An 11096-nucleotide genomic window follows, 5' to 3' on the forward strand; every position below is an offset into this window, starting at 1 on the left:
CAAACCCCAACCATCCGCAGTGACGCATCTTTTTGATCCCCCTATGGTGATTTTCATTCAGGCCAGATGGAAATGCTTTGGTTTACCGCACATTGTGTTCTTGGTAGTTCCTTTTCCGAGTCCATTGGCTGTCATCTCTAATTATAAAAAGTGACATCATGCTACTAGCAGTGGTTTTCAGAATGTATGATCAGCATTTCCAAAAGAAATGTGGAATTAGAAACCGAATGCATCCCAAAAAACTTGAGAGATCTCATCTACAAGAGAATACGGTCCCAACAATCTTAGTTCTTACTCCTGTGAGTGGAACTATCCAGTAAGTCCATACTTGCACGTTATAGAGGGACAGCTCCATTAAAGACTTCACTGAGGCTCTACTTTATAATTTAAGGACTGGGTGTTTTTACCTTTTTCTCAGTTTGGTTTTATCAAATAGCTGAACTTTTCCTGTCTTATAGCTGAAGGGAAAGTGAAACTGAATAATTTAATGGAAGAGCTGAGAACTGTTTTAGGTAAGTGTGAAAGTGCTTAATTTTTTACGCTGCTTTAATGCTATCTCCTACTGTGTATTCCTCTTCTTGCTAATTTTAACACCTTAGCCTTTTGTTAATTAAACATTTTTCATCTACTTCCTTTGAATCGCCTATGCTTTTACAACAGACATATGTCAAAACTTCAGATAGTTCAAAAATTAAACAGTGACTATTTACAGATGGAATTTGGGGGGTGGGTCATCAACAACATTAAAATATTCTGAGAAATTGTATGAGCATTGGGTTATTCGAGGTATGTTCCTTAATAAGTACATAAACTTTGTTATAGATAAGATTATGTTTTAATTTTTATATTTCTAAATCTGTTGCTTATTCTACATGACAACACGTGTCCTCACATTGATTGTTTATCTAGCCATGAAAGATGCTAGCCATGTTTAGATTTTCATAATTCGGAATCATTTGATGGTGTTCGCAGCAGTGCCAGCACGGTTTTGTAACAGTGTGAGAACTTTTGAGTCCTAATTTTACCTTTTGGCTCCTCTCCAACCAAAGTCACAGAAGACGCTATCAGGGTTGCCCATCTCTCCTTCACTAGCGCTGATCCTTGTGGGGGGCCAGGGATCCGAGCTCAGGTCCTCGTCTTGTACAGCAAGCACTTTACCCACTGAGCCGTATTCCCAGCCCCTTCCTACCAGAATTCTAAGGAAATTCCTCACATATATGGGAACTCTGTCATCTCACTCACGATCCCATCTAATCTTGCATCCTAAAATCTTCTTCTGTAGGTACCATTAACATCAGAAATTTCTGGATTATATTTCTGATATAGGAACTTTCACAAGAGACATTCAAACTATCACATGGATTCTAGATTGCTTTTCCTAATTTTGTGCATAGCTCATGTCTGTTTTAATATGAAAAGTTATTGAACTCACTGATTGTTCTGCACCTATTAAATGAGCATATGGTCTTTGTCTTTCATTCTCATATGCCATAATTTATGTATTACTTTTGCGTGTTGAACCATCATCACCTTATTATGGTGAAAATTTGTTTTTAAGCTTAAATTTGGTGTGTTAATATTTAGTTAAAATTTGGTTTGTTAAATTTTTTATCTGTGTTTGTCAGAGGTAGTGACTTGTAGTTTTCTTTCTTGATGCATGTTTTTCTAGCTTTGCTATTAGGATAACAGAACCCAAGTCCACTTTTGAAACACTTTCTCACAAGCATTTACCAAATGCATTTTTGATACATTCTATTACTTAATAATTAACAAACTAATATAAGATGTGTACTATGTGTGCCTTTCTACATGGAATTTATGTGCATCATAATTTATAGTTCCAAATATGATCATTTCAAACTCCTAGAGTAAATATTTAAATTTTACTTCATACAAGGATGCATTCAGTTATTACTCATTTTATGCTCATCTGTAGATATAGTTAAGGTTCATGAATTTCATAACTTTACAGGGTCAAGAATCACCGCTTTTAGTTCTCAAATTCCTTTCATGTCACCATTTGTGTCTTCTTTAGGAGAGCCAGTAGATATTAATGACCTCCAGGATACTCTGAAAGACATGAAGATTGAGTTCACAGACAAAGAGTATTTGCGTCTGATGAGAGATCTTCCACTTGATGGTAAGCATATGGATGTGTATTGATATGTATTGATATGTATTGGTAAGGATTGACATATAAAAATTCTTCAGAAGGTTTTTGAGTACTTGATTGTGAAATTTTTCTAAGATGGTAGAAAATTGTTACCGTGATTTTTCTATTTCTTATTGTTTTATTTAATATTCATACATGCACATAATATGTGTTTATCAACTCCATCCCCATTCCCTTCCCTCCAACTCCTCCCTTTAATACCCTTCTACTTTTCCCTCCCATCTTCACATGACCAGGACTTTAAAATCATTCCAGAATATTTTTGCCAAAAGAATATCTGAATCATTTACTTCTCAGTATGGGAAACTAAAGCTTTCGCTCATTTTCCTCCCAGCGTGGCCCATGTGTTGTCCTTGTTTGTGCTAACATGCCAGAAAGTACAAAGAAAAGCACAAAAAGGGAAAAAAGTGAGGCAAATCAGAAATTCAAAACCAAATCAAATGGGTTATGTGTTTCCAAGTTTTCAGCCAATGGTCAGTGGTTTTCATGCACCAGTGAATAGATTTGCTTCATGAAAGTCTTTCTCCAGAGGCTGGAGAGATGGCTCAGGGGTTAAGAGAACTTGCCTCTCTTGCAGAGGACCCAAGTGCAATTTCCAACGCCTACATGATGGCTCACAACTACCTGTAACTCCAGCCCCAGGGGCTCCAATGCCTTCTTCTGACTTCCCCAGTCACAGGCATACAAATAGTATACATACGTGCCCCCAAAACACTCACATACATAAAATGCAAGGGTGTTTTCAAATTAAAAAAGAAATAAAGTCTTTTTCTAAACAAACTCCATTACAATGAGAGAATACAAATAAATCTAGAAGGAAACTATTAGAAACTGATCTTTTTGAATCATGGAATTTTAAAAATTATAGTTCGTTGGTTGTTGATTTAAGCAAATCCTCCTTATTAATGTTTTCTGACCTTGTTTGTGCTTTCTTCTTACAGCTTCAGAAAGAGTATATAAGAAAAGGATATTGGATGGTATAAAGCGTCTTAAAAGTGAGTGCAAAGCATCATGGGAGGATAAATATATATGATTCCAAATCTGTCCTTGTGCACAAGTTCATCTCTATTAAATAGAAATATCGTGAATGTATTTTCTCAGGATTATATTTTGTATTATATTTCCCAACATAACATGTTGGGTTATTATGCTACAATTCCCTGGGAATTTATCTAGACCCATTTAGAATTGCATAGTATTCAATATAAACAAAAGATGCCGCCATTAGGGAATGAGATACTACATCTAGTTTTAATGTTGTTTTACACCTGTGACTAAGTCTTCCTGAATCTTAGGTCCTCATGTATAGTGATATTTTATTTATATTTTAATAAATAAAGCTTGCCTGAAGTTCAGAGGGTAAAACTAAGCCAATAGAGGCCAGGCAGGGATGTCACACACCTTTATTTCCAGGATCTGGGAGACAGAGGCTGATGGATCTCTGTGAGTTCAAGGCCACCCTTGGGCTACACAAGATCAATGCAGAAACAGATCCAGGTGGTGGTGGCTCACAACCTTTAATGCCAGTACTAGAGAGTCACATGCCTTTAAGCCCAGAACTAAAAGGGAATGTAAAATGGGAGGAAACAAAGGCTCAGGGCTCAGTCTGCAGCTGCCCAGCCTTGGTAGAGGTAAGACTTCTTTAGTAGCTTGTATGTTTTGCCTTTCTGATCTTCAGCTTGAACCCCAATATCTGTCTCTGGGTTTTTATTATTTCTGCTGCACTCATGAATAAAAATGATGACCAGAGCCCACCTAAATTAATTAATAAGGGCTTTCCACATTTTGCTATCTTTTTAATGCTTTGTCTCTCCTAAGGAGGAAAAGTTGATGTGAATAACTTGAGCCCATTTCTGGAAACCATGGGACTCGATCTCTCACAGAACGAATATGAAGACTTTGTAGAAAACTTGCCAGTTGATGGTAAGCTTATAGGCTAAAGCATGTCCCTTTGGGGACACCGTAGGTTTAACAGCATCTTTAGATGGCATTGATTTGATGTCAAGAGGATGTTTTGAAAGGTTTGCAACAGAATCCACATAAAAACATATACTGTCTTCATTAGTTCAAGTCTAGCAGCTGTCCTCCACAGTGGTGGTGACCACACTGGATATTGTGTGATTGCAAAGGAACTTACCTACTAGGAATGTTTAAAGAAAATGCCTGCTGTGAATGCTTTACCTGACCTAAATTAGAAAAGCAATGGCTAGAGATGCACGGGGATTTTAAAATATATATAACTGTGGACACTGAGAATAATTATACCACTACAATGAGTTATTGTGTGTATTATAAGCTTTGGATTTTAAATGCAATAATAAATGAGAATTTTTCCCAATGGAAAATAATTTGCCAATATGGATTGAGTATATGAAAAAAATAACTAGACAGATAATGGTAACTGGAAAAAAATAGTCAATTCTCTACTGCTAGCCATCATTCCAACAAGGAACAGAGGCTGAAACAGTTCTTCCATTTTGCTTTCATGTTTTGTGGTGCTAGAGATTGGACCTAGGGCCTGGCACATGCTGGTTGGGTTCTCTTTACCACTGGTTTGTGTCACCAGTACCAGATAATTTTCAGAATAACTTCTTTAAAATCTTCCAGTAACTTTGTTCTAATGCTATCTAAATGGATCCAGAAAGCACACTGGAAATGGCTGCAGTCTCTTGAAACCTCAACGCCTACCTCCAGTGACATATCTCCTCCAACAGGGCCACACCTCCAAATCCTTCCCAGACAGTTTCACCAACTGGGGACCAAGCATTCACACATATGAACCAATGGGAGCCAATCTCATTCCAACCACCGCCATGTACAAAACTAAATAGAATAAAAGGGGTGGGGGATGTTACATTAACTTGGTGCCAAATACCTAAAAATATAACGTAAGCATCTAGAATTAAATTTTAGATGATGCCAGTGTCCTAGTTGGGAAAGGTGGAAGGATCCTCACTGTTGCTCTGTGATTTTCTTGCAGATAATGGAAAGGTTAATCTGAAAAATATTGTGCCAAAATTGAAAGATTTCGAGGGTGAGTTTCTCTAATACTATAAATGTGTATCTTAAATATTCCCCCAATATATTGTTGATATCAGCAGTCATTTTACTCAATTATTTGTCAGATCAAATTTATTCAATAATTTATGTATTCAAAATAAGCCACAAAACTTACTCTTTTTTGTTGCTATTTTTGTTTGTTTTGTGAGAAAGGGTCTCTCTGTGTCATCCTAGCTGTCCTGGAATTCACTGTGTAGACCAGGCTGGCCTGGAGCTTACAGAGATCGGCCTTTCTCTGCCTCCTGCATGCTGGGGCTAAAGATGTGAGCCACCATGACTAGAGCAAGTCCTTTCTTGTTTATAAGTATTTCTTTGCTACATGTAAATAGCTAAATTTCAAATAAGCATGTTAATAAAATAGATAAAGTTTTGTAAAGCTCAAGATGTTTTTCAGTTTTATAAGTCAGTATTGCTGCTGGCAACTCAATATCCCATTGGTAGCCTAGATTGCCTTCTGCATGCCATCCCCTAACACTGAGAATGCCTTTGTTATGTTACTATTGCAAGGGAAGGTTTGCTTCGGCTTCTGTTGTCACCTTGTCACTTTGTATTTGCGTGTCCCATCTTGCCTCTTCTCCTTAACTCCAAGCTGAAATTACAACCATATGACTATTATTTTTAAAAGACATATCATGGGTCATATTGGTTAATAACATGTTCTTACAAATATCTTTTTTAAAATAAAATTATCAGACCAGCCCAGTGGGGAAAGCTATGTGCCAAGCAAGCCTGGTGACCTTAGTTCAGTCCCAAGGGCCTAGTGTTGAAGGAAAGAACTGACATACAGAGCTATCCTCAGACCTCCATATGCATGAGTACACAGGCACATGCATGCACACGTGCATACTCACACACAGAATAAATATTTTTCAATAAGTTAACCAATTTTTTTATTTTCGCCTGTAAACATTCTGTCTTCTCAAAGGAGAGAAGATCAGTGTGGGTGGCCTGAAGAGCGCTGTTGGAGAAATGGGGATCGAACTCAACGACAGAGAGTATGTGAACCTGCTGGAGACGCTGCCATTTGATGGTGAGTTAGTGTTGCCGTGACCTCCAGAAGCTAACTGGTCTTATGGTTCTGCTCTTTGGGACTTAACGTTATTTTTTTCCTTTTTCGATTTGCGTGTGTGTGTGTGTATGTTGGACATTGGTTTATCGGTGTGTGTAGGCACAGTGTGTGGGTGTGCGTGCACGTGGGGGGGGCGGGCATTGGTTTTTCAGTGTGTGTAGGCATGGTGGGTGTGTGTGTGTGTGTGTGTGTGTGTGTGTGTGTGTGTGCGTGTGTGTGTGTGTGTGTGTGGCGAGCATTGGTTTTTCAGTGTGTGTAGGCACGGTGTGTGGGTGTGTATTTGTGTGCATGTGGAGCCCTGGTTGATGCTGTAAGTGCCCCTCAATCCCATTCCTTGAGGCAAGCTCTCCAGCAAACCCAGGGCTCAGAGGCCTAACTGGCTCACCGTAAGCTTGCTGGGAGACCCGTGCCTGCTTTCCAAGGCTGGAATTACCCACACCTGCACTGTGTGAGCCCTGGGGACCCTAAATTCTGTTTTTGCTGCATAGGGCAAGTGCTTAACCACTGAGCCTTCTCCAGACCTGTGAAGTGTGTATTTTGAAATGCTATGTGTTGAAATGTCGCCTGTACCCACCCTCCAGTGTACCAGCCCTCCTCATAAACAGTCTCCGTTGCTCCTGTGACGCTTTGGGTACAGGCCTTAGTTCTCAAAAACTCTTCCACAAAACCACGAGAAGAAAGAAAAACATCCCTGCTGACTTTTCCTTGCAGGGATGGGAGGGGCATCTTTGACCCCGGTGCACTAGAGGTCCTCAAGGAATCCCTGACCTCTCTGAGGCTCTTTCCTAAATCCTGCTACTAAAACTTGCCCCTTCCTCACCTTTTACCCCTCCCCCACCACTAAATCCTCAAAGTTCCTGTTTTATTCTCACTGTTTTAGAGTAGGACAAATTTCTCTCCCTTTTCCATCAATATTGCCCTTGCAGAGAACCTGTGTTCCATTCCCAGCACCCACATGGTGGCTTATAGTCATCTGTAGCTCTAGTTCAAGGGATCCAGTAACCTCCTGAGGCCTCTACAGAGGCTAGGCACACAGGCACATGCTTGATACATGGCATATGCAAGCAAATACTCATACACATAAAATTAAAAACAAATCTCTTTTTATTTATTTATTTTTTATTTTTCCATTCAATTATTTACATGTCCTTCCCTCCTCCCAATCCCCTCCCGCTTCCACATACTCCCTCCTCCCTCTCCCACCCTGCTTGAAAGAGGGCAGGGAACCCTGCCCTGTGGAAAGTCCAAGGCCCTCCTCCCTACATCCAGGCCTAGGGAGCTGTGCATCTGTATAGGCTAGGGTCCCAAAAAGCCAGAACATGCTGTAAAAACAAGTCCCAGTGCCTTTATCAATGGCTTCTCAGTCAGTCCCCATTGTCAGCCACAATCAGAGAGTCCGGTTTGATCACATGGTCATTCAGACCTGGTCCAGCTGGATTTGGTGAGCTCCCATTAGAACAGGTACACTGCCTCAGTTGGTGGACCAACCCCTCGTGGTCCTGACTTCTTTGCTCGTCTTCTCCTTCCTTTTCCGTCAAGGAAGCGAGGATGGGAAGATTGTGTGAGGATTGTGTGAGCCAGAGGTTGGGGAGGGCTGCAGTCAACACGTCAGGACCATTGCACTCAGAGCCCACAGCAGCTGTGGTTACCTGCGTGAGAGCAAAGTTCCAACATGGATGGGGAAGGGGCACAGCAGTCCCCTCCCCTGGCTGAGAAGCTATGACACTTGATGGCTACTAAGGGAAATTCTGTTTTCTTTAGGAATGTGGTCCCTAGTAGGTTGCTCCAGAGGGGACCCTGTGTCCATTCTTATAGGGGAAGCACTAATTGGAGTCAGTGGACAATTTTAAAGGGGGGTGGGATTGGGAACTGGCTCAGCAGTTAAGAGTAATGGCTGTTCTGTCAAAAGACTTGAAATTGGTTCCCAGCATCTACATCAGACAACCCACAGCTCCTGTAACTCCAAGTCCAAAGGAATTTGCCCCATCTTCTGGCCTTTAGGGGCACCCACAAAGCATGTGCATGCGTACATGTATGTATGTGTGTTCATGCAAATGTGTCTATGTGTGCTTGTGCACACACAAAAAATTAATATCTTTTAAGAAGACATGAAGTTGGGAAGAAAACGTAGGGGAAACCTGGGGGGTAATTATAATTGAATCACTATGTATATATATATTAAATTCTCAAAGAATAAATAAATATATTTTAAAACTAATTTAAGGGGCTGGAGAGATGACTCTGTGGTTAAGAACACTTTCTGCTCTTGCAGAGGACCCAGGTATGGTTCTCAGCACCCACATCAGGGAGCTCACAGCCATCTGTCATTCTAACTCCAGGGAGTCTGATACCCTTCTTGACCCCCCAGGACACCAACAAGCAAGTGGCCCACAGACATACATGCAGTCCAACACTCATACACATAAAAGGTAAAGTTAAATAAATATTTTTAAGAATAATATTTGAAGATGGAAAAGAAAACAGGTAAGAACAATGAGTGTGTGAATCCCAGCTCTCCCGTATTAGCTGGTATTTGTCTTGGAGGTGGATGTGTCGATAGACCAGTCAACAACACATGACGTTTGCTTAGTCCTAATGGTGTTCAGGACCCATCCTCACCACACACAGCAATGGCGCCTGGCCCCAGTGTTACAGCCAAGGAAACAGAGGCCTAGATCTGCTTAAGGCCCCCAAGCCAGAGTGTAGCAAAGCCCGGACATTTGCACTCCCGCTCCCACCCCTACCCCAGACACTCGCTGTGTGCCAGCACAAGGCTTGTTCCTTGACCTCATTGTGACTTGACGGTGGAAGAAGATCCACTCCCTAAGGTCAGTCACAGAACAAAAAGTCTAGCCCTGTATTCACCGAGGCATTCTCGGTCCTGAACTATAACTTCTTTTATTTACTACAGAAAATAACAAAGTTTTCCGAAATCGACTCCTGTCCAGCCTGAGGGGTTTCAGAGGTGAGTAGCAAATGTGAGGAAGCAGTATAAAGGCCAGTTTGAGATTTCCTCCAAGATTATGGTCACGATTCTTCAGGAACCTGTTCTATGTATCGATCACTTTGGTCTTTGTTTCATAGATGGTGTGATAGTTAGGTCAGCAGCAAGCTCAAAGGAATCAGCCTTGAATGCCCAGCTTTATTTCTGGGTGCCTTGGACAGATCTCATGAGAACTTGACCATCACCGTGCTGGGATACCGCCGCCACAGTGCTCGGCATCTGAGCTGCTGTTTATTTAGATGACCAGTTTAGAAACTGCTACAACTCAGATTCCAGTTATCCGGTCATAACCACTCCATGTTTTCAAGCCATATCTAATTAAAATACCAACATTGCGTATGTCACATGATCCCATTGGAAGGCTGCATTAATGACCCCAGAGTCCTGATCGTCTTGTCTAGTAGTCACTCTCTTCCAGTGCTGGAAGAGATGATTCTGTCTGTAGATGAAGGAACTGGCTTGCGTCAGAGTTACAATTTTAAAAAGATGTTTAATACTGAATTACATGGAGTTAAGATATCCCCGGTGTGATGGGCATCCAAAATACCCATCCACCTGACCAAGGAATGAACGTGTCTGTTTGAGACTCACTGCTTCTTACGCACTTGCTGTCCGTGGGATGGCAATGATAACCCCAGGACCACTCTTGTTGCTCATGATATGATTATTTTCACTAGGACAACAATCTTAACTTCTCTAAGGTAAATGATGTCACAACTTCACCCAATTCAAAAGCAGCTTTTCTTACTGTGATCATCTTTAATAATGATTACATGTAACTAAATCTTTCTCTGGGGAACAAAAGTTTGCTCAATAGCACCCACTTAAGTAGATGTTTAAGCTCCAGAGATGCTGTTTGGTGTTTGGGTTTATCGATTATAATAAAAACTATGATGTACATTTACACTTCTCCCATTGACATGACCCTTTTCTATGAGAAGTAGGATTCATAGCCCAACAGTTATGAAAACTTCACAAGAGCATGATTGCTAAACTACTTTCAAATAACTTTCTGGTTCTTTTTTGTATGTTTATTTGCCTTTGTTTCTTGAGACAGAGTCTCACCATGAAGTGCTGGCTGGCCTGGAACATTCTATGAAGACCATGCTGGCTTCAAACGCATAGAGCTCCACCTGCCTCTGCCTCCAAAATGCTGGGAGTAAAGACGCGTGCCATCACGACCAGACTAATTAACTCTTAACGGCAGCCAGGCCTGTTGAAGGTTACTCTAATTTAGCAAGTCTTTCTGTTTGGATGGGGTTTTTCTCATGTTTCTGACATTTTTTTCAGGTGGAAGGGTTGATCCCAACAAGCTGAAGACACTCCTCCTAAACATAGGGCTCAAACTCAAAAGCAAGGAATTGAAAAGCGTGATGCAGAAGCAGGCTGCTAGTGGTAAGCGTGAGGACCGTGTTGCCTTTGGCTGTCGTGGGCAGAATCTTGAGATGAGGTGTAAGAACTTCTAAGATTAAACGGGCTTGCTCAGCACTTGGGAGACAGAGGCAAGAGAATCACTGGAAGTCAAAGGCCTCTCTGTGCAGTAAGCTCCAGGGCCCCACACACATACACACTCTCTCGGACTTCTACAATTAGATTGATCTGAGAATTTTAGATACTATTTATGGAGAAACTTTTGGTCTGACAATAAGAAATACTGTCTTTGTCATTTTTTAGTGATCTGAAGTCATCATGCCGTTCCCCCACTGCTGAGAGAACCCGATAGGCCAGGGACTTGTCCATTCCCCCACTGCTGAGAGAACCCGATAGGCCAGGGACTTGTCCATTCCCCC

General features: G+C 41.2%; 1 long non-coding RNA gene across 1 annotated transcript; it reads left to right on the plus strand.

Annotated features, from left to right (window-relative positions):
• The first annotated feature begins 5153 nt into the window (after positions 1 to 5153).
• On the plus strand, positions 5154 to 10664 carry LOC113455474. The gene is made up of 4 exons (XR_003376579.1): positions 5154 to 5207; positions 6159 to 6263; positions 9214 to 9267; positions 10597 to 10664. It is a non-coding gene; the product is annotated as an uncharacterized LOC113455474 (long non-coding RNA).
• The last annotated feature ends 432 nt before the right edge of the window (positions 10665 to 11096 follow it).

This window comes from Microtus ochrogaster, unplaced genomic scaffold, assembly GCF_000317375.1.
Source record: "Microtus ochrogaster isolate Prairie Vole_2 unplaced genomic scaffold, MicOch1.0 UNK48, whole genome shotgun sequence".
In the NCBI taxonomy this organism is placed as follows: Eukaryota; Metazoa; Chordata; class Mammalia; order Rodentia; family Cricetidae; genus Microtus; species Microtus ochrogaster.